The sequence below is a fragment of the Polypterus senegalus genome, chromosome 7 (genome assembly GCF_016835505.1).
Source record: "Polypterus senegalus isolate Bchr_013 chromosome 7, ASM1683550v1, whole genome shotgun sequence".
Taxonomy (NCBI): domain Eukaryota; kingdom Metazoa; phylum Chordata; class Cladistia; order Polypteriformes; family Polypteridae; genus Polypterus; species Polypterus senegalus.
In genome coordinates, this window is record NC_053160.1 from 74,873,641 (window position 1) to 74,897,774 (window position 24,134).

Here is a 24,134-nt window from a genome sequence, read left to right on the forward strand (position 1 = left end):
ATTCTTTTTGTTGTCGCAAACATACGTTGGATACATGGAAGGCACGGATTAATACTTGACACCTGTCTTGTCTTGAAAAATGGATGTAAGTTTTTAATCTTTTCCTCTGTGCTCCATACCCTTAATAATAATAATACATTTTTTTTATATAGTGCCTTTCCCATGCTCAAGGCACTTCACAGAGTTTATTAAAGAACGGCAGGGTATACAGTATATAGCATTGTACTAAACTAGATAAATAAATAAAGAAGAGTAAGATAGTAAATTCCGAGAAAAAGCCTAACAGACAACATAATTGATGGTCTAGCACACACACACAGGTTACATGAGCATCTTGACATAGAAGTAAACTGAAAGAAGGGTAATAAAGTCAAGTAGAGCTAAAAGCCTTCCTGAATAGATGAGTTTTGAGTTGTTTTTTAAAAGAATTCATGGAGTCAGCTGATCTAATTAATTTCAGTAGGTCATTCCAGAGTCTGGGCGCTATACAGCTGAAGTCCCTGTCACCCATGGAGTGTAGATTAGTGTGGGGTACAACAAGATTGCCAGAATCAAAAGGACCTTAGTGGGCGGACAGGCACATAGTGATGGAGAAGTTCACTGATGTAGTTTGGCGCAAAGTCGTATAAGGCTTTGTAGTTTATTAGTAGAATTTTATATTCAAATCTGTAAGACACAGGGAGCCAGAGAAGGCGAAGCAGGATGGGTATGATGTGCTCACTGTTGCAGGTTCAAGTAAGGACTCTTGCAGCTGAGTTTTGAACAAGCTGGAGCTGTGATATAAGATTAGAAGGGGCACCTGCCACTAGGGAATTACAATAATTAATGCGGGATGTGATAAAAGCATGGACAAGTTTCTCAGCGTTAGAAAAGGACAGGAAGGAGCGAACACGTGATATATTACGGAGGTGAAAGTAAGAAAGTTTCTTATTGTGATTTATGTGGGTGGAATAAGAAAGGGAGGAATCAAAAATCAAACATCAAGATTCTTTGCAGTAGAGGCAGGTCTGATGAGATCACCACCAAGACTGACTGGGAAGGAAGTCATTTTATTAAGTTGCACTTTAGTCCCAATTGACTGTTTGTCTCTTTATTTTGTGTTTTTGTGGATCTTAACATAAACATCATTTTTTGCTGTGTTGATCTAAATATGTACAAAGGGAGCAAGCAAAATCACTATTTCCATGACTTATTTTCTTAGACTTTTATGAGTGTATTAGCTACTCTTTGCAGTTTTGCAGATTTTAAAGGGGCTAGTTATATGCTGTACTGTACAGGTACTACATCTTGGAGATATATTTTTAAAAGTATGGACTGTGGAACACTTTTGTTATTGAATTACACATACAGTACATTTCTGAAACTGGGTGACCCTTGGCCACTTTATAAAAAATAGAATGCAGTAGTTAATGAAAAGCATCTTTCTAAGTATAATGTAAGCAGAAAGCCCTCAGTCTTATCAACATATAAGAAACTATTCTTTGTTAAGTCTTATTAAATTCATTCTGTTGATTTTCAGCATCAGGACGCTAAAGTTCACACTGAAATATATATTCTGTAAATTCTAAATTTTAATATCTTTTTTTTGCCTTTTTCTTTGTTGAGGCTTTGGTTTTATTTACCATTGAGCTTCTTTTCCACAAAAAAAATGTCTACTTCTCTTTTCCCACCTAAAATGAGCATTAGTCCTTTTTGTCAACTCTCACTACAAGAATATCAAAGTTGCTTCTTGTTCAATTCTTTCAGGAGTGACTGCTCAAGATATCTTTATATGAGTAGCTGACCTACCAAACAGAGTTAATCTTTCAATTATTTTTAAGATATTTTGCAAACAGTGTTACCTGGTGTCCTATCCAGAGGAGATTCATTCTTTTTATTTATTGCTTCCAGGTTTGGCTTTGGCTCCCTCTGACCCCGAACAAGCTAAGCAGGTGTGAAAATAAAAGAATGACAGATAGATAGATAGATAGATAGATAGATAGATAGATAGATAGATAGATAGATAGATAGATAGATCTTTATTTGTCTCCAGGGGGAAATTTTGCTTTTTACATAAGCTCTTTAAACGAGTAAATAGGTAGGTAAGTACATAAATTAATAAATAAATAAATAGACATACACACATTGGTCTGAACAAAGAAGTCAACTAAAAATAAAGAACAAAAACTCTGATTTGGCTGTCATATTATCATTCAAACCATTCCTCTGCCGTTTTATTGCAAATGTAAAATCATAATAAAATATAAGCTGCTTATACACAAGGGAAACATTTTCAGCATTACAAACTAACTGAAACTGAAAAAAAAATTTAATTTCCAAGGTTCACTTCTTTTCATATTTCTTCTTTTCCTTAAACATAACTTTACCATCACTATGTAGAAAGACCAGGAGTAACATGAATAATACTTAAACAACAGAAAAACTATATTTCCTGTATTGCAATATTTACTTTTTTTTGAATAATCATATTGTGGATAAATTTTAGCTAAATTGTAATAAACCTTTGCCTGAAACCCAAGCTTTTTATGACCTTGATTAAAAATCATGGGATTTTCCACCTACCTCTACTCCAAAAGACACAGCAGACCTCATTGTTTCCTGACATTACATTTACATTCATAGTAAAACTAGTATAACTGAAAATGAGACTGGAAGGCTATATACATATGTGTACATTGAAATACAATTCAAATAACTTGAAAGTAAACAAAACTACTGCAGTGTTCAGTTCAACTTAGGATATACAGTAGTAGCTCTAATTGTTTAGAGTGGTGCCTAATGTTTAATTATGATCTATAGTTCTCTTTTACAATTTAAATTGCTTTCATTAACTCATTAAGCTTAAGCAGTTTTTCCCCTGTAAGAAATGCATTTCTAATTGCAGGGTGGCAGTTGGTAGTGCTGCAGCTTCATAGCTGTCGGATCACTTCTTGGGTGAAGTTTGCATATTGGCACCTTGTTCCTGCTTCTCCTACATCCACAAGATGAGTGTGTCTTGTTGCTTGGTCAGTATAATTGTGAAAATATATGGAAGTGTGGGGGTGTGCCTGAGAGTGCTCTAGGATGGTGCAGACAAGGTTGGTTACTGCATTGCACTCAATGCTAGGTGTATTATCTCTTTCTTCCTATGGACCTGGAAATGAGTTAAGTACTTTTAAATCTCATTAGCATACAAGCAGTGCAATCTCTTTTTTTTTTTTTGTACATTCAAAATTGATGCATCTTTTTTACCAGTAAAACTGTTTTGAATGTAATTAATTCTTTATTAACATCAACTCAGAAGCGTTGCATTTCAAGGAATATGAATTATAAATGTCATGCAAACAGGGCCCTATTAAGAAATCCACACATCTACTATGGTTATCAGAAATGAGACAACATACGCTCACTCTTGTTTATAAAATTGCTAAAAATATTTTATCACCCTGGCCAGGATTGGTTCCTATCTTGCTTGTACCCCTTACTGCCAGAATAAGCTCTACTCCCTCCAACCCTGAACAGGATTAAGTGTGCATAAAAATAGAAGGCTTAATGATAGTTTTTTAACAGGTCAGCACAGATACCACACAGCTCCAAACCAATGGGATCAAATTTGCCTGAGTGGTATTTGCAAGTTATTACGTGGGGTTTATCCAAGGAATGGGGTTTCCACCTCCATTTCAAAATTGTACATATTACATTAATTATAAGCTCTACACTAAAGAATAATATGATTCAGAAAATAAAAATGGACCTTTAGTAACTAAAAAAGATGTATAGATGCTCTGTACTGAAAGTGCTGGCAGGATCATGCAGTGTGCAATGTGATTAAAAATATGTTCTTCAAAATTCACAGCATATGATTAATGATGGTAGTGGCTGATGAAATCAGTTTTAGTTTTAGAAAATAATGTGCAAATAATTGGACAAAGAGCTAGGCTGTGTATGCTGTTTTCATTATTATTGTTTAAAATGTGCATCATTGATTCGATCTTTACAATGATTGTGGTCGTTCATTGCCGTTGTTCAGTAACCTCTTTTTCTCATTCTTTCCTAGGGCACGAAGCGGAAGCAGAAGTAGAAGCAGACAATGGCCGACAGTGAGATGAATCGCGTTGCCATTGTCGAAGAACTCCAGGCACTTGACAAACAGATTCAGAAACTCCTGTCTAGACGAAGGTACCTTAGAGACTTGAAGGTTCGGTTGCTGGATAAACCATCCTCGACATCTGAAGTAGACGTAACATCAACCCCATCTCGTGCCGCTCAATTCCAAGGACAAGTAAGCTTCACCCCCGCGCCTCGTAGGAGCTACAACGATGCCGATGAAGACCTCGGCCTGTTTCAGCTATGCAGGCGGGGGTTCAAGGCTAGAACACCTCCATCGGCACAGGTGAGCATCTCGATCCAGAACCGGTTCGACCCTCTCTGCCTTCCCAGTTTGCCATCAACCCCGGGTGATGTAATTGTGGTAGGTGATTCGATTGTACGAAACCTCAATATTACATGCCCTAATTGAAAATTTTTGTTTCTTGTTTCCCAGGTGCTCGAGTCCGAGATGTGATGAGATGTGCACCGACCATCTACGAGAAGCACAAGAGGGCAGTTGGATCCATTGTATTACATGCTGGCGTAAACGACATGAGGCACCGACAATCGGAGATTCTCAAGGCTGACTTCGCAGCGCTAATTAAAGACACGAAGGAGAGGACCCCATCGGCAAAAATCTTAATCTCGGGTCCACTACCTCTCGTCAGATGATCAAATGAATACTACAGTCGTCTGCTGGGATTAAACAACTGGCTGAAAGGCTTCTGCGAGACTCAAGACATCGGGTTCATCGACAATTGGGACCTCTTTTGGGAAAGGCCGCGTTTCTTCAAGCGGGATGGCCTGCATCCAAATAGATTCGGTGCCCGGGTCCTCTCAGAAAACATTGCTAAGGTAGTTCGTCTATCTTGATTGTCTATTTCTACTTTAAACCCCTTCCGTAATGCTACTGCTTTGCTAGGACATGATAATGGCTTAACAATGTCTTCCGTAAAAGTGTGCAACATTAATAACCAATCTTAATGCACGTAAAAAATCTAGGCAATGTGACATAAACACCAATAATTTAATTGCAATTACTACTTTAGATCAACAATGTATTAGAACTATAAAAAGAGATTGTAGATTACATAAAAAATACACACAGAGCGGCGCTAACAAAAATAAGTTAGTTTCTGTTCCAAATACCAATAACGCGCATAGAATTCAGCTCTGCCCCTCCGAAACATTAAATATGGCACTATTAAATGTTAGAGCTTTAACTAACAAGATGTTTTTTATCAACGATCTTATTAGTGATAGAAAAATGTATTTTATTGCACTAAGTGAAACGTGGCTTAACTCAGACGGTGCGGCTGTTATAATCAAATCTGCACCTCCGGATTACAGTTTTACTCGTGCAGACCGCCAGGGAAAGAAGGGTGGCAGCTTGGCAAACATTTACTCAAGCCGGTTAAAGTGTAAAGATGTTAGTTTTGGTAAATTCAAGTCCTATGAGTATCTCGCCATTGTTATTCATGGAGATTGTCACGTTCTAGTTTTTTTCCGTGTATAGACCTCCTAAATTTAACGCGTCAGTCTTTGAGGAATTCTCTGACTTAATGTCAATTTTAATTACAAACTATGACACACTCTTAATAGTCAGCGACTTTAACTTTCATATCGATAATCAGTGTGATCTAAAAGTAAAGGAATTCATGAACCACCAGGACTCTTTTGATTTGAGACAGCTCGTTAATCAGCCTATACATAAAGCAGGTCATATGTTAGACTTAGTAATTACCAAAGGACTAAAAGTTGATGTGAAGCAGGTCATTGATATTGGTCTATCAGACCACTTTCTTCTACTATTTAATATAGAAATTAATGATAGAAAACATTCATGAGAAGCATATTGTTAAAAAACGCTTTTTTGACTCCTCAGTAGCTTTAAAACTTACAAACACTCTAAGCAATCAGTCCATTTATAGTGCCAACTATAATAGCGAGGATAATGTAAATAGTAAGGTGGAAAATTTTTAATTCTAAAGTAAGAGCTTCTGTTGACATAGTTGCACCTGAAAAGACAGTTAAAAAATCTTCTAGCATTGTTATTCCATGGAAGACCCAAAGAGTGTCTGATTTAAAAAGAACATGTCGTAGAGCTGAGTGTAAATGGAGGAAAACTAAACTAACTATCCACTATGAGATACTGAAGGTTAAAATAACAGGATACAATAACACAGTCCATCTTGAGAGGCGCTGCTATTTCTCTAAGATTATAAATAACAATGCTAGTAATCCCAGAGTCTTATTTTCTACAATTCATCGTCTGTTAAACCCAGGTAACACAAAGGAATGCCTCCAAAATACTTCCAGTAAAACCTGTAACAACATTGCTGTATTTTTCAATCAAAATAGTAATGATATTAGAAATAACATAGTACATCTCCCCAACACTGTGGAACCTCCTAAGAAAATTCTTTGTTAGTTGTGGTAATCACAACTAAAAGACACATGATATTCTATATGGTGTTCCACAAGGCTCTATCCTGGGTCCACTGCTCTTCTCAATCTATATGCTTCCGTTAGGTCAGATTATCTCAAGGCACAATGTGAGCTACCACAGCTATGCTGACGACACACAGCTGTACTTATCAATAGCACCTGATGACACCGACTCTCTCGATTCACTAACACAATGTCTTACTGGTATTTCTGAATGGATGAACAGTAATTTTCTCAAGCTAAATAAAGAGAAAACTGAAATTTTAGTGATTGGCAATAATGGATTCAATGAGGTTATCAGAAATAAACTGGATACATTAGGATTAAAAGACGGAAGTAAAAAACTTAGGGGTAACTGTTGACTGTAACCTGAATTTTAAATAGCATATTCATCAGACCACTAGGACAGCATTTTTTCACTTAAGAAACATAGCAAAAGTTAGACCTCTTATATCATTGTAAGATGCTGAGAAATTAATTCACACTTTTGTTTTCAGTTGACTAGATTGATACTGTAACGCACTCCTCTCAGGACTACCCAAAAAAGACATAAATCGTTTGCAACGAGTGCAGAATGCAGCTGCTATAATCCTCGCTAGGAAAAGAAAATCCAAACACATTTCTCCAGTTTTGATGTCACTACACTGGTTACCTGTGTCTTTCAGAATTGACTTTAAAGTTCTGTTTATGGTTTATAAAGCCTTAAATAATCTCGCTCCATCTTATATATCGGAATGTCTGACACCCTATATTCTAAATCGTAACCTTAGATCAGGGCTATTCAATTACAAATTCAGTTGGGCCAGATTGTCAAACCAAGAAGGTTAGCTGGGCCGGTCATTTTAGCGGCAAAGCAGCTCGTAATGGCAAATTTTAAAACCAACACAAACAAATTTATTGAAAAACATAAGGTTTATTCATTGTTTCTCTTTTAACTTTGGTCAGTTTGCAGAGCAAAAGGTACATACAAAAAGAGCTGAATTAACAGAATCTGAGGTAGCCCCTATTTTTTCCACTTACAAAAGAAAAAAAACTGACCTAGGCTACATATCTGACCTATCTGATCACAAAGTGCATAAAACAAAATAGTGCACAGTAGTAGGCTATTAGAAATAACATTGTTTCCTTTTGAAACAAAATAAACAACTTGCACACATTTGACCCAGGAACATCTCAAAGTGCATAAAATAAAAAGTGCACAGTATTCACAACTATAACAACACTGAGGGAACATATTTTAAATCAACATGTGTGATTAGGCATGCCTCTGTTACGCATCCCACATTATATTGATGTATTGTAGGCTACAGTTACCCTGCTGACTTAGTGGGAGAAGTGACATTTTTTGTTTTGAACTAGAGCAGTGACTTTAGGCTCGTAAGTTGTCAATGCAATTCGAAGGCATTGGTGGAGAGTATGGTCAGTCAGGGAGCAACTTTTTATGGAGTTCATGTGTGAAGAACTTGACTCACATGTATATGTTGATCCAAACATACTGAGCATGACGATCGCTACTTTCTTAATGTTAGGGAACTGATGTGTGTTGACATCAGTCCAAAACATTGCAGTCCCGTTAGTGGAAAGCTCCTGTGCCATGGTTATAGATGACTGCATGTCAGCAAGTTCGAGTATGAATTTCCCCTCGTCAATGGAAGGGACCAGTTTCTTAGCTCTGGCGGATAAGTCCCCTTCTATTGCAACAGTGAACGGGTCTCTGACAAAAACGGCAAACTCTGTGGGCAGATCAGGTCCATCCAATCGACCAGCAAAGTTATTTTTCAACATCGCAATGAAATCTATCATCACATCCGTGATTTGTGCAGGGGATGAGATGCATTTTCAGAGTGTCGGAAAATGCAGCATTCAGCCTGTGCTCAAATCATTTGCGAAAAGGTCCAGTTTAACTTGGAATTCGCGCATCTGTTCCACAAGGTCGATGACAGTTTTGTCTCTGCCTTGTAGTCCCAAATTGAGATCATTTAGTTGTTTGAATATGTCGCTCAGAAAGCAGGCATCGGCCATGAAGTTGTCGTCCAGTATGCGAATCAGGTGCGTTTCTGCCTTTTTTTGCTTGCTGCCGCGGAGGGAAGTTATGATCTCTTCTCTGAGACCGCAGAAACGCTCCAGTGCTTTGCCTTTGGACAGCCACCTCACGTGATTATGCAAAAGAAGGTTGTGGTGCTCAGCAGACATTTCTGACAGCAGCATGCGGAATAAGCGGTGTTGGAGGCTTGATGTGGAGCGAATAAAATTAATTATAGCCATGACGCTGTCCATTGTCGTTTTGAGCGCCCCGCTTAGTTTTGCACAACACCGCCTGATGCACAATGCAGTGTAAGGAGATCAACTGAGGTGCAACAGCGGACCAACGTGCTGCCAAACCATTCACTTTCCCTGTCATGGACGGAGCCCCATTTGTCACAAGCATGCACACATATCCAGACCACTGTCTTTAAAAAAGGTGGAAATTTTCCCAAAGACTATATCGCCAGTTGTGTGTCCTTCTAACGGCAGAAGGCCGAGCAGCTCCTCTCGGAAGCATTTGCCATCAAAAAAACGGACATATATGCACAACTGAGCAGTATCAGTTTTGTCTGTGGACTCATCAACTGCTATAGACATAGTATCAGCTTTCATCAGGTCTCCTAACAGCGTTTCATACACATCTGCAGCAAGAATTTCAACCCTACGAATGTTTAAAGTATCTGACAGGGGTACATTTTTTTCATAGCAGATACCACGCTCATTTTAATTTTATCGTCATTTATCACCTCATTCACGACAGCCAGCATACAGTCCTTCACGGTTTCAGAGTCTGTGAATGGCCTTTTCTTTTTTGCCAGTATCCAGGAAACACAAAGGGATGCTGCAGTAGCTCTCTCTTGGGCTGTGAATGACCGCACCATGGTAGTACTGCTCCGGTTGTAAGATGCAATCAAACTCTGCACTTTTGCAGCCCTCTCTTTAGATCCCTCTGGAAAATTGGTGCGAAAAGTGTGGTGTTTCTCAACATGATGCCTCCGCACATTGTAATCTTTAAATACTCCAACGCACTCATTACAAATTAAACACATCGCTTTGGCGTTTGGATGTGGCGGTAAAATAAACAAGTATTTGTCAGTCCAGGCAGGGTTAAACTTACGGTTTTCATTGGCAATTTTACGTTTCAGTGTTGAGAAAGACATATTGATAGTAATCTAAGCTACTACCGGCATGCTCTGCATTGTTTGCGTGTTGCAGGCTACGTAATTTACGTAGGAATGCTCGTTTTTGGCGGGACCATAGACATAATATATACTTTATATTTATATTAATATACCATTTATTTATATTAATATAATATATATATATATATTTATATTAAATTATATTAAATAACAATTTATGAATAATATATATTCATTTATTATCTATGGGTGGAACCACGGGCTGGGCCACTCGGAGGTTGATTCTGGGCCGCATGTGGCCCGCGAGCCGCCAATTAAATAGCCCTGCCTTAGATCTTCAAATGAGTGTCTCCTTAGAATTCCAAAAGCAAAACTTAAAAGAAGTGGAGAGGCGGCCTTCTGCTGTTATGCACCTAAAATCTGGAATAGCCCGCAATAGGAATTCGTCAGGCTAATACAGTGGAGCATTTTAAAACACTGCTGAAAACACATTAATTTAACATGGCTTCTCATAACTTCACCTTAATTTAATCCTGATACTCTGTATGTTCAATTCATCATAATAACTATTCATGGTGGCTCTAAAATCCGTACTGACCCCTACTCTCTCTTCTGTTTCTTTTTCCGGTTTCTTTGTGGTGGCGGCCTACACCACCACCACCTACTCAAAGCATCATGATGCTCCAACATTGATGGACTAAAAGCTAGAAGTGTACATGGCCATCATTATCAAGTCCTTCCGTGAGAACCCTAAATACAAAGAGGACTGTTTCATTTATGTTAGGTAGAATGCCCAGAGGGGACTGGGCGGTCTCTTGGTCTGGAATCCCTGCAGATTTTATTTTTTTTTTTCTCTAGCTGTCTGGAGTTTTTTTTGTTTTTTCTGTCCACCCTGGCCATCGGACCTTACTCTTATTCTATATTAATTAATGTTGACTTATTTTATTTTCTTACTGTGTCTTTTATTTTTCTATTCTTCATTATGTAAAGCACTTTGAGCTACATTTTTTGTATGAAAATGTGTTATATAAATAAATGTTGTTGTTGTTGTAGTTGGTCGAGTGAAGAAACTGGAAAATGTTGCACCAACCCGGTCACCAACCATTTAATTGCAACAAAAGTTAATTAGGGCTGCTTTGCGCACCAATGATTTCAAAAGTAGATTGCCGTCAGGCTAGGTGCAAGGTAGGCAGGAAGTAACGCTATGTCCTGTGTTGGGTTTGGTGCATGACTGAAAAACCTCCTCCTAGCAGCAGCGGGATTTATAGACCAGGGACCAGAAGCAGTGGGAACAAAAGGGGAAAATGCTAGCGTCAGCACCCCCTCTCGACCTGGAGCAGTATTATATACCTCTAATGAGCCTGAAGGGGGAGTCCACAATTTATTAAAATTGATTAAAATATATCAGTTTTAAGTGATAGGAAATTACATGTAATTACTACACAATACAGTGGTGCCTTGGTTTGCGAGCATAATTCGTTCTGGAAATATGCTTGTAATCCAAAGCACTCGCATATCAAAATGAATTTCCCCATTAGAAATAATGGAAACTCAGATGATTCATTCTACAACAAAATAAAAATGATTAATACAAAATATAAAGTAAGAATTCATAAAACACATTAACCTACACTTTACCTTTGAAAAGAATCGTGGCTGGTGTGAGGGAAACAAGAGAGAGGAGAGGAGGAAGAGGGTTATTGTGAACAATTTCCACTATAACTAACAAAATCACTGCTATCTGTTGGCTCACTGGAATCTTTTACTTTTTTTGCGACTTTAACAAGGAACCTATCCAATGACAGTTGCTTTTGCCTGAAGAGTCACTACACATGGACGCAAAACAAAAAAAATGCTTTACACATTGTAAGTTTTCTAAACTCTTTTGGGATTCCCTCCAACAGGACAATGCGCGGAACAGCATCCCAAACAACCGCAGGCTCCCAGCGCTGTAGCAGTTCGCCGCAAAAGCAAATCAGAAAAAATAGTGGCCATGCTATAAGCACCTGCCATCTATGGGTGATGCAAGGAACGTTATAATGAAAGGGCACAGTATTACTTGGCCATTAACCTGGCCCCAACCCTGCCTGATTGCTGTATCTGTGTATAGGAGAGTTGCAGATCCTGCTACAATAGATAACCGTGCTGTTCCTGTTTCAAGCTGAATAAAAGCAGATTTTGCTAAAGTACTGAGACTCAGCTTCATGTTTTGGGGTGCAAGACAGGAACTCACACGTTACAGCACACACACGTGGTCATAATGCCATAGTAAACTGTATACACTTGTACGGATGTTGACTATATGAGTGAGGCACTGAGACTGAGCATGGGAGATGATTACCCACAATCCCATAGAGAGAGAACCACCATCGGCTCAGTTGTGATCATATGAGGCTCAGCAGACAAAACGTATACATACTACTGCTGAAGGCAATCCCAGCCAACACAGGGCACAAGGAAGGAACCAATCCCGGGCAGGGTGCCAACTCACCGCAGGACACACACAAACACACCCACACACCAGGGCTAATTTTGAATCGCCAATCCACCTAACCTGCATGTCTTTGGACTGTGGGAGGAAACCGGAGCGCCCGGAGGAAACCCACGCAGACACAGGGAAAAGATCCAAACACCACGCAGGGAGGACCCGGGAAGTGAACCTTATTGATCACTTTGCTGTATCGAGACCTCAATTTTTTTGACTTGCAAGAATGTATCAGGTCATAAGCTTTCGATTAAGATCAAGATCAAACTTCTAGCCCCAATTTGCTGTACAAAACACACAAACTAAGCTGACTTTGCAGAGGCTGGTGCCTCAAAATTGTTGATTCACCAGCATGTGTTATATTGTAACCTTGCATGTACTGGATGCCTAGGATAGTATTAGGCAGAGGCATCACTGTATAGGAAAGGAGACAAAAAAGTAATAAGTGCATACTATTAAAAATTTCTTCTACTTTTATCAGCATGGGCAAGAATTCTTTTGTCTTTGAGGGATATGGTATTTAAAGAAACTAAACAAATGCATGGAACAAATGAAAACAAAACAACAACAACAACATTTATTTGTATAGCATGTTTTCATACACATGATGTAGCTCAAAGTGCTTTACAAGATGAAGAATGAAAAAATATCTAAAAATTAAGGCCCATTGGCTAGGGAGGATAGAAAAAAACCCCAAAATGGCTGGAGAAAAAGAAACCTAAATCTGCAGGGGGTTCCAAGGCCATGAGACCGCCCAGCCCCCACTAGGCATTCTACCCAACATAAATAACATTAAATAAATAAATAAGAAACACAAGGTAATATTAGATGAAAGAGAAAAACATAACATGTATGCTGACATTTTAATAACTGGGTAATGGCTGCCCACATACTTAGTGTTTATTCTGTTAACTGGTTTCATTTCATTTCTATGTTCATCTAGAATAATGGGAAAAAATTGTAGACTGATAGGGTCTAACTACAGCCCTTAAAAATTTTTGAAAATGCATGAATGGAAGACTGAATGAAAACTGCATTTAGGCTAAAACCTACATGTGTATGCTGTTAACGGAATATTTTGTGAATAAGTTCATTCGTAGACAACCAAGAGGCTGTGGATTCATTCATTCCTTTACTACGTCAGTCTTTGATGGGATGCCAGTTCATTGTAGGTCACATTCACTCACATTGTACTTATCCAGAGATGCCAGTTAAAACAATATGCACGTCTTTTTCATTTGAATGGAAATCAAATTATTGAGAGTATACAAATATAGACATGGGTACAATAAACACATCACAGTTATTTAACCAATTTAAGTAAAAAACATCTCTAATCCATTTGCAGCATGAAAATGATATCAGATGAAAACAGGAAATTTATTAAGCTAGGTGTGCCTCAAGTAAGATAAATCGAGTGATCTTAATTATGTTAAAACTTTGTTCCTAAAGCAAAAAGAAGCACAAGTACTATGTAATTTTCCAATTGACTCTTATGAGAAGCTGTAGGGAGAACACATTATTGTGGAGTGACAGCAACTTGGTAAGGAATAACTAAATAACTAGAATTTACACGTCATTCTCATTTAACTTTTCCAGCTTAACTTAAGGAACAGACAGAGCTCGCCCAGTTAGTAGAAGTCAAAATTGGCAGAGCAGAGTCTTTCCATTAATTCACAAATTTGGCCCTGGGGATCACTTTAGTACACATTTTTTACTAAGTAATCTGTCTCTTTAATTTGATTATTGTATTAATTGTCTGTGTCTAATGTACATTACATTTCATTATGCTAGGTTTAAAGTAACCACAAGTGTTTATTTTAGTTTACAGGGGGGATTTATTGAAAGGTTATGTGGAGAGCCTATCTGGTTCTTATTTGTACTTGTATGTGTGTTCTGGTAGTTCTCAGTCATGCACAATTGTGATTCCAGATGCTGCTACTTTACATGTTACATTTATATTCGTTCCTGTGTCTGTTCTTTGTCATTTGTCAGTTCTTATAGTAGCATTTACAAATACTGAGTAAAACCCTTAAGGAAAAAAGTGAATTAGTGTTTAACACTTAGAAACAAGTAAAGTGTGAAAGGGGTAAATAGACTCTTTATTCATTGTTTATTTTTCTAGCTGCCTTATTCGGTTTAGAGTTGGTGTGCCATGTCTATTCAAGAAACACTAGAGACAAGGAATGTGGACAGGGTGCTAGTCTGTGACAGGACACACACACACATTCATTCATGCTGGACATATTTATGCTTGTCAGTCAACCTAACTTGCACATCTTTCATGTGACCTAAGAATAATGACAAAAATTATAGATATGACTACATTTTGATTAGTAAATCACACACAGGACTTAGTTTCTTATTAATAAAAGGGTTATAATAAAATCACTAGCAACTGGGCAGAGTTTGAGAAATCTCTGAATCAGAAATGACAGAAAAATAAGATGCAAAATAAAAATCAAATTCATTCTTGTAGACAGAATGACACAGCAAAAGCATACAGTTTACTGGCTTATATATTACAGGTTAATTATTGTTATACAAACAAGACAAAGATAGCCCAATTAAATAATGTGTTTGATGAGATAATTATTAGCTTCTAATTAATATATTGGCTGCAATTAAAACTTGAAAACAAGAAAGCTCAGCAGAGACAGACCAGTGCTCATTTAGTATATGAAGTGACTTTATTGATAAGTTGGTTCCTTTTATTTTGTCAAAAATCTGTTGTTATTTTTGTTATTCTTTGGCAATAGTAGCCAGTTCTGTCCACTGCCAAGCACAAACCATCAAAGTTCACCTCAGTCTTTTCTGTTCAGCCTTTAATCCAAAATTACTACTGAAGCCTTTATTTTGGGGGTACTAATACTTCTCCACTTCTAATTTAGAACTAATTATTTCTTTGGCATGTTGTATCAAGACTAGTGAAAACAGCATTGGGAAAAACTAAATATTTAACTAATTCATTTCCTTTCTGGTGAAAAACAAACATTGATCTTACATGTAAACATTTTAAACCTCTATTTTTAGATTTCTCTTTAAACATGTACAAACTTTGTATGAAGGAAGGCAATAGTATAGCATTAGTATACCAATCTGAAAGCTATCTCATATAAAAAATACTTGATTTAATTCTGGGTTAAGGGGACTACAACATATTATAGGTGCATCTGATGCAAAACAGGAACCAACCCCAGACACTCCAGGGAGTGAGGATTACCTATAAATGCAGCTATCCAGAGCCATTTATGAGTCACAAATCATCCTAACATTCACACTTTTGGGAATGTAGAAGGAAAATCAGACTGTCCAGACAAAAATGGAGAGCATCTAGCAATCTGTGCAACGTAACATCCTTGTTATTTTTAAGCATTACTGAACTTGAATATAAAATTAATATACAATATTTAAAAAGTCATTAAAATTATATCAAGCACAGCAATTAAAACATTACAACACATTAAATCACATTTTACACTTGAAGGCATCACCACTACCCAGTTCAGAGAATTCCTCACATGTATTAAAATTTCTAAAGAAACGGTGACCTGACAGGCTTATTTTAGAATATCATTATTGCATTTTTGCCAAATGCTTTTTGCTGATCCTGGCAAAGAAACAGACACTTGGACCTGAACCCAGCACATGCAGGCCTAAAAAGAAGAACATCTAAATAATAAAAAGGACTTTATGACCAACCCTCTTACAAGCTCTCCCTCCATCCTGATGATGATTCCTGTATGTGTAATCATTTTCCTCTGATGATGACACCTGAGAGGTTGTCGAAAGCTTAGGAATAAAAAACTATTTTAAGATATGTGACTAATTTTGTCCCTTTTGGATATCAAACTACAAATATGCAAGCCATAACAGACTTTAATTATATATATATATATATATATATATATATATATATATATATATATATATATATTATATATATATATATACAGTATATATTTATATATATAATTCGTTTCTGTGACCAAGCTCGTAAGTCAAAATGCTCGTATCTCAAATCAATTTTCCTCATTGAAATTAATTGAAATGAGATTAATTCGTGCCAGCTCCCAAAAAACCACCCCAATTTTTTGGTAAATAAGAAAAATATATTTATAATGAACAAATATTGTATACAAACAAAATACAAAATAACAAGTCTTAGGCAAGTGTCGTGAAAAAGCGGCACCGCACAATCAGTTGCAACTTCTTCAGGGTTTCTTTTCAATAGTCAAATGTTAGGCAAGTGTCGTTACACTTCCTTTATCTCACTTTAAGAGATAACCTCCTCCACGATACTGATCTCCTACAAAACCTCCGTATGTTGCCGCGTCTGTAGTTCCGTCAACTCCTCCGTCATCAGTTCCTCGGAATGTGTGGCGACAAACTCTTTGATGACTCATATTTCGAATTTTGGCTCGTAACTCAAGGCAAAAAATCAACCTAGTGATGGCTCGTATTTCAAAAAACTCGTACGTTGGGGCACTCGCATCTCAGGGTACCACTGTATATATATACAGGGTGGTCCAGATCTAATTATACAGATCCAGATCGTCTGGATGACTTTGATTTATGTGGGGACAATTCCAGTTCGGCGCAAAAACAATTCTTCATGTCGTCAGTTCGCACATTTCTCGATGGTCTGGGATTTTTCGGGTGATTTTCTATGTAATAAACTTAATAAGTTATAGCGTAATGAAAATTGCATAATTATATACACACTAGGGGGATCCCCCTGCTTGCTTTGCTCACCAGCCACTTCACATCTCTGCTGCTCGGGGGGGCTGAATGTACCCCAAGGAGACATGGTCGCTCCTCCGAAGCCCCCTCTTAAACAGTGATACAATGGGAAACACATAGTTCTTTTACCTCCTCTTTGCTTGATCAGCTGCTGGCTTGCTGCTGCCATGACACGTGATCTGCACTTCGGTCACCTAACCTTCCCACCCCCGCCAGCACTACGTGCCGTTTTGAAGAGGTGGGCTGAACACACTCTAAGGAGACATGGTCACTCCTCCGAAACCCCTCTTAAACAATGATACAATGGGAAACAAATAACAGTTATTTTTTTTACCTCCTCTTTGCTCGATCAGCTGCTGGATTGCTGCTGCTGCCGCGCCACATGATCTGCATCTTGTGCAGCACTTCAAACATTTAAATGCCTGTACAGCAGCTGTACTCTTTGTCTTTTATTTCTGGCCCTGGGTGTGGTTAAATCTCTAGGCACGCTTGGTTAAGTCTCGTCTAACGGGACGCGAGTTCTTGGTATTTTTTTTTGTTGTTTGTTTATAATTTAATAACGGAATAAAAATCTGAATATCTAACAACATCATATTAAAGTTTGATAAATTCTGAAAAGAAACCAAACATATATATGTAGGTTTTAAAATAAGCCAAATTTAAAGCGTGACAAAAAATGTCACCATTGCACTTTTAGGCTGTGATAAAAACACAGACCAGACATCATAAAAAGGTTTGGGGCAGCCACCTGTATAATATCCCTTGCTCCAAAATATTTTGAAATTGACATAGATGTTCACAATGTTGAGTCTAAAACAGAACTGATTCCTTGGTGGTAAAATGGCCTTTATAGGAAGCGACGTCATTGAAGGGGTGGAACCGGAAGAGACGTCGTCTGGACCAAAAGTGTCATCATCGAAGGGGTGGTACCCTTCAGCTGCCTCCTACTCACACGTGTGTAACAAGGCTTAGGATTTTATATCTATACTAATAAAAGGCAAAGCCCTCACTCACTCATTCACTCACTCACTCACTCACTCACTCACTCACTCACTCACTCACTCACTCATCACTAATTCTCCAACTTCCCGTGTAGGTAGAAGGCTGAAATTTGGCAGGCTCATTCCTTACAGCTTACTTACAAAAGTTGGGCAGGTTTCATTTCGAAATTCTACGCCTAATGGTCATAACTGGAAGGTATTTTTCTCCATTAACTGTAATGGAGTTGAGCTGGAATGACGTGGGGGAGTTTCGTGTGACATCATCACGCCTCTCACGTAATCCCGTGAACTGACTGTCAACGCAGTGCGTAGAAAACCAGGAAGACCTCCAAAAAGCGCTTAAGAAAACATGCATTATATAATTGAGAAGGCAGCGAAACAATAAGAAGCGAGCGAGTGACATATACTACCATATTCATGACTGCTGCTACCTCGGAAAGAAAGCAAGGTGTAAACCTAAACTTTAAATTAAGTTCATAGACAGGCTACCGCTGGCGTTTCACATGCCCACAGGTAATGCGGGATACAAGTTTAATGAGAGGGCGCGGGATATAAGCGAGAGTTTTGATCACTTTGTAACTAAGTTAAAATTGTAGGTGAAGGGGTGTGCTTATGCAAATTCCGAGACTGTGTTTGTGGGGATTGACAGTTAAGGCGGGTGGGGGAGTCACGTCATCATCTCCCCTCCCATTCATCTCATTTGGCTCTGAGCTGAGCTCCGCAGCTAACGCCGTCTTCCGAAGCAACTTCGTCAGACTGCCACCAAATACTCACAGAAAAATCCACAAGTTAATACACACGCTGTCTCTATAGTTTCTCCACACTGAATCCTCCAGGCACTACTTACAAAAGGTTACATTGACAATCGTGTTACGTTATTTTTAAAATCTTTCCTTTTCTTAGCACAAGCACAGCTGAGAAGCTTCGATGCATGTGCTCCATAGCGTTAAAAATAATGCATTTAATCACACTTTGCATTACAAGCAAAGGGAGCTTTTATCAATGCATGATTTCCTGGTACACGATTACATTGATCAGCGCATCCCGATTCATTTTACCCTCGCACCACCTTAGTTTGAGAAGAAGTATGAAAAAATATGAGGTTAACACAGAAAAACAGATCACCAATTCAAGCTTTATGAATAATCGATTAAGCCATCAATAATTGTTTTGGTAAAGCCATCCTCCTTCCATTTTATAATTTTTCCGCCACTAGCCATGATTAAATGAGCGGTAAATAAAGTAAGAGCGAAGCGAGGGTGACTTATTTAGGCAGGCATATATATGACAGCAACACTCATGACAATGTCAATCATGTTACGTTATTATTAAAATGTTTCCTTTTCTTTTCATTACTTCTTTAACACACTACTTCTCCTGCGTAGGGGTATTTTGATATATATATAATATATGAATGACCTCCAAAGAGCTGAGACTTTTGATATCATGAGCGTGTCTGCAAAACTGTGGTCTCCTGCCCTGCAAAAGTCGAGCAGCCAGCGCGTGCATAGCTGTGCCGGCCTTTGAGGCGCTGACTGCGCTTCTGCCTTAAGTCAAAGTGAGCACTTTTAATTTTTTCATCCTCCCCTGCGCTATAGCCCAGACAAGTGCAAACACGGGACCCCTTTTCTACACCACGGCAAAATAATATTAAGGCGATTCACACTTTCTTTTGCACGTATACGATTATGAGGTTCTCACCGGATTATGAAGACACGCACGAGTGGAGGACTGACAGTGCCATCACAGCCGATTAATGGCGGGGCGTCTCACCAGTCTACACAAGACCCACGCGACTGTCCCCAACAGGCGATCATAGCGTCAGCGAACACATCTCTCTATACTATATAAAAGAAAAAGGCAACTTTCCTTTCTTTACACCTTTTTTCCTTTTATCCCAAACCAAAGCCTTTCTCTTAACACTGCAGAGGACACAAAACTAATTTTCTTTAAATGCCGGTAAGGCACATTACCAGAGGCACAAATTTGAGCGTTCACATAGAAAATGTAATTTCTATACCACAGCCGTCGTGTAGCGCCTTTCAAAAGGGATCTACTACCGAGAGATGATCCATATATATTTTAGCTGCTGTTAGTTACTTACCTGTTGTGTTACACAGTCTTTAAAATGTAGTTTACCATAACCACTCCAGTAGTGCTCAATGTACCTGTACTTCTTAAAACGTTAATGTTTTACTGTTTAATAACTTATAGACTATATTTTATTATTTCTCCCTTGCACTCAGTGACCAAAGCTATACACACACATATATAAAAGCTATACACACAAGTATATGTATGTGTATATATATGTATGTATGTGTATATATATATATATATATATACACACACACACACACACACACACACACATACATACGTACGTACATACATACATACACACATATATATAATTTGTGTGTGTGTATGTATGTATGTGTGTGTATATATGATGTAGATAGGTATGTATATATATATATATATGCGTGTATATGTAGATATGTATATAGATATGTAGATATGAAGATATGTATGTGTATATATGTGTATATATATATGTATATGTATGTATGTATGTATGTATGTATGTATGTATGTGTGTGTGTGTGTGTGTGTGTGTGTATATATATATGACAGCAGCAATCCAAGCTGTGAGAAAACAGTAAAAAGGAGACGTGTCAGATGTCGTGGTACATTTTCTGATGCAGCTAGACGAAAAAAACTTTGTGACGCTGCCGCCAAATACACAAAACAATTACATTGACAATCATGTTATATTATTTTTAAAATGTTTCCTTTTCTTTTTCGTACCTTCTTTAACACACTACTTCTCCGCTGCGAAGCGCGGGTATTCTGCTATATATATATATAACCTGGGAATGTAATAGTCATCAGCATGTTGTATTATTCTGTGTATAACTTTACTGTATATTTGCTGCTTTTAGTAATGATGCAAAAAATAGTATATATTTTTTAAGTAAAAGCTTAAAAGCCTTGAGTCAGTCCGACTGTTAGTAGCAACACCGAGAAGTTTCCTTGTCTAACTGCAGTCCCTTAAGGGCGCAAGAGAATGTTCTTGTGAAGCCATTTATTGGTTTGTAAACTGCGTTGAATAATGTTTTGAAAGTAAGGACAGCTTCAGTCAGCAAAGAAGCCTGCTTGTGTAAGTCCCTAATGTTACATACATGGACCACAGCACACATTTTATGTTAGGGTATGGTGATCTAATGATATAATAAAACAGCAGATAACCTATATTTTATACATAGATCCATTTATAAAATGTTTTAAAGTCAATCTGTACATTCAGAATACTTTCTGTTTCTTATATAAGTATAATAAAGTATTTTGTGAACATACATCTATAAAAATTCTACCTTTTTATATGCCAGATAGAAATGTTAAAGAGAAAGATCATGTATGCAGAAAGGTGGTCTTGTCTCTCCTGGATACACCTTGTGCAGTTTTTTGGGTCTGAAAGTGTTACCTGAACAAACATGCTGTTCAAATCAGGACTTTTGGAAATTTGTTTGAGGTTTTCAATTAAATGCTGCCACAGCAGTGTGTTTTAACCAGTAGCAATAACCCAATTTTAGCTTTTGATAAGGGATTACTGGCACTTAACAGTTGACCTGATCTGAGGTTTGTAATAGGTTAGGGCATTTCAAAATGAGAGCTAGGGAACAAATGTAATGTGCATTAATTTAATATAATGATAATATATTTAACTCGTTACATTTGCCAAACTTATGTAAAAGAGTTAAAATTAATAAAATTCAAAAATCTGCACTTATTTCCAGATAATGGAAAAGTATTAATGTCCTTTTGGTGCTAGTATATATCAGCAGTACACAAACTTTACAAACCAAGATCTAACGGGCTACAATAAGATCTTGATGTCTGGACATGTGTGTGTCAGGTTTTGTGATATTATTTGTAGTATCATGATTTTTTTTACTGCTTTGGAAGTGGCCTGGTGGATACAATGTGATAACCTCTTATGCCACTTAAATATATCAAGAAGTCAATTGCGGCTGATTTGACATAAGGGAACTTTTCTGTCAGATGTTTAAATGCTTGGGTGTTGTATTGCCAGAATGTGCAGGTTACACTTGACCTTCTGTCAGTGTAGCTGCAGGCTCAAAATACATTTTAAGACCCAGCATACTGCTTTATCATTCAGGGGTTTGTGGACACCAGCCCCAACCGCACTACTTTCATTAAACTGTCATTTTATAAACTACTTCCATTTCTGTGCCCTTTCTGCTTTGTTAGTTGTAATATTTTGTCTGAGGTTCTTTGATGGCAGAAAAAGTTTTTTTCTTCTCTTTTTATTTCCCTTGTGTGCATGTTGACAAAAGATTACACCATGTACTTGGTGCTCAGCCTCAGTGCCATATGTAATAACGATATAAAAGCTAGTCATCTTGTACAAGTCAGCAGTGTTATTTAACAAGAGCTTTGAAGGCATGAGGGATTAAGGCAATCTCTCAGCACTCTTGTGTACTTGCTGTCTCAAGAATACGCTACTAGACTTCTAATCCTTTTTGACTATGTGTGTCATATCTTTGAAATACTACGATACATATAGAAACATGAATAAGCTGCCATTAGAAAAGAAACACGCTTTATCCAAAAACTGTTTAAATACAAAAATGTAATCTACACATACAAAAGTACATGAAGTCTTCATTTAATTCATCATAAGTGTGGCATTCAGAATTTTTTGTTATTGGGATGCATTTCATTGTTTTAAGTAATGCATCATTACCTGGGAAAAAGCAAGTTAAATGATATAAAATACAGATTTTTCAAAATTAATAAAGTAACTTAGTATTTACTATTTATTCATTACACATTGCATTCTAGAACGTTTTAGGCTGCATTTTTATTTTTTAAAGAATCATGTGCTATAGTATTCTTTATATATTCTTTATATTCTGGGTATCTCACTCCTGAGAGACTACAGGGCAACAGAATACTTCTTCTCAAATATATTTCTTTCATGTTGGCAAAGACATTTAAAAGAGGCATATTCCAGATAAATAAAATATTTTAACTAACATTTTAGCATTAGAAAAATCTCAGTAGATAGAGTATAAAATGAAAAAAAACATTATTTCTGTATATTTAATCATTAAGCACTGGTTTCTAACTCAGTTTCGAAAAGTAGCAATTAAACAACACTTACAATGTTTGATTAAATCATATTAAAATCTTTATTGTCATTAAAAAGGACAAAAACGGCATATCCATCCACTTATTTTAGAAACTGCTCGTTCCTTTATAGGTATGTGGGGAACTAGGGCCTGTTTTGGTAACATCAAAGCTGAAACTTGAATTAGAAAAACACAAGAAAAGCCTTTAGTACTAAAGAAGTCTTGCTAACTCTTTAACACTAAATGCTTGTTTTTTAACAATGGAATCTATAATCTTGGACAAAAGGAAGAGTACAATCACTTATTTAAAAAATAAGTTTGTTTTTTACAAGTTGAAGTTATTTCTTCACAAACTGGTATATACTGGATGCATTTGCAATGTGAAATTGTGTTCCAAATTCCAGCATTTTTTTATAAATTTTAAAGAATATCTTGGTGTTTTACATTGAAGCTGATGGGGCACAGGTACAGCCAGAAAACAAAAGCCTTAAAATGGACAGAATATGTACATCTTTTTAAAGACAAGATAGTTGTCGAGTATTGATTTTACATCTTGTGATTACACACACACTGTAAAACAGCTTATTTCTGAACTAAAAAAAAGAAAAGCAGGTGTATGTGCTACATCAGCAGTTAGTCTTCCACTAACCTTTCACCAGCACTGGGGAGTGGTTTCCTACAAAATCAATGTAAACTGTTACTGCAACATTGTTGGTTTTGTTTTTATTTACTTCTGTATTTATGTGGGAACTCAACCAAGCAAACAGAAAATGTATCCTTACCTCAAGAAAAAATATAACAGGGAATAAGCGATAAAACGATTATTTCCAAACTAGAGGGCTTACCCCCTGTTCGCTTTGCTTGTCAACCCCCCTTTTGTGCGCTACACGCCAGCCACCAAGTTCTTGATATTTTTTAGTTTATAATTTAAAAACGGAATAAGAATCTGAAAATCTAACAACATCACATTAAAGTTCGATAAATCAGCAATAGAATGATACCAAACATACATATGTAGGTTTTAAAATAAGCCCAAATTAAAGTGTTACAAAAAAGTCACATG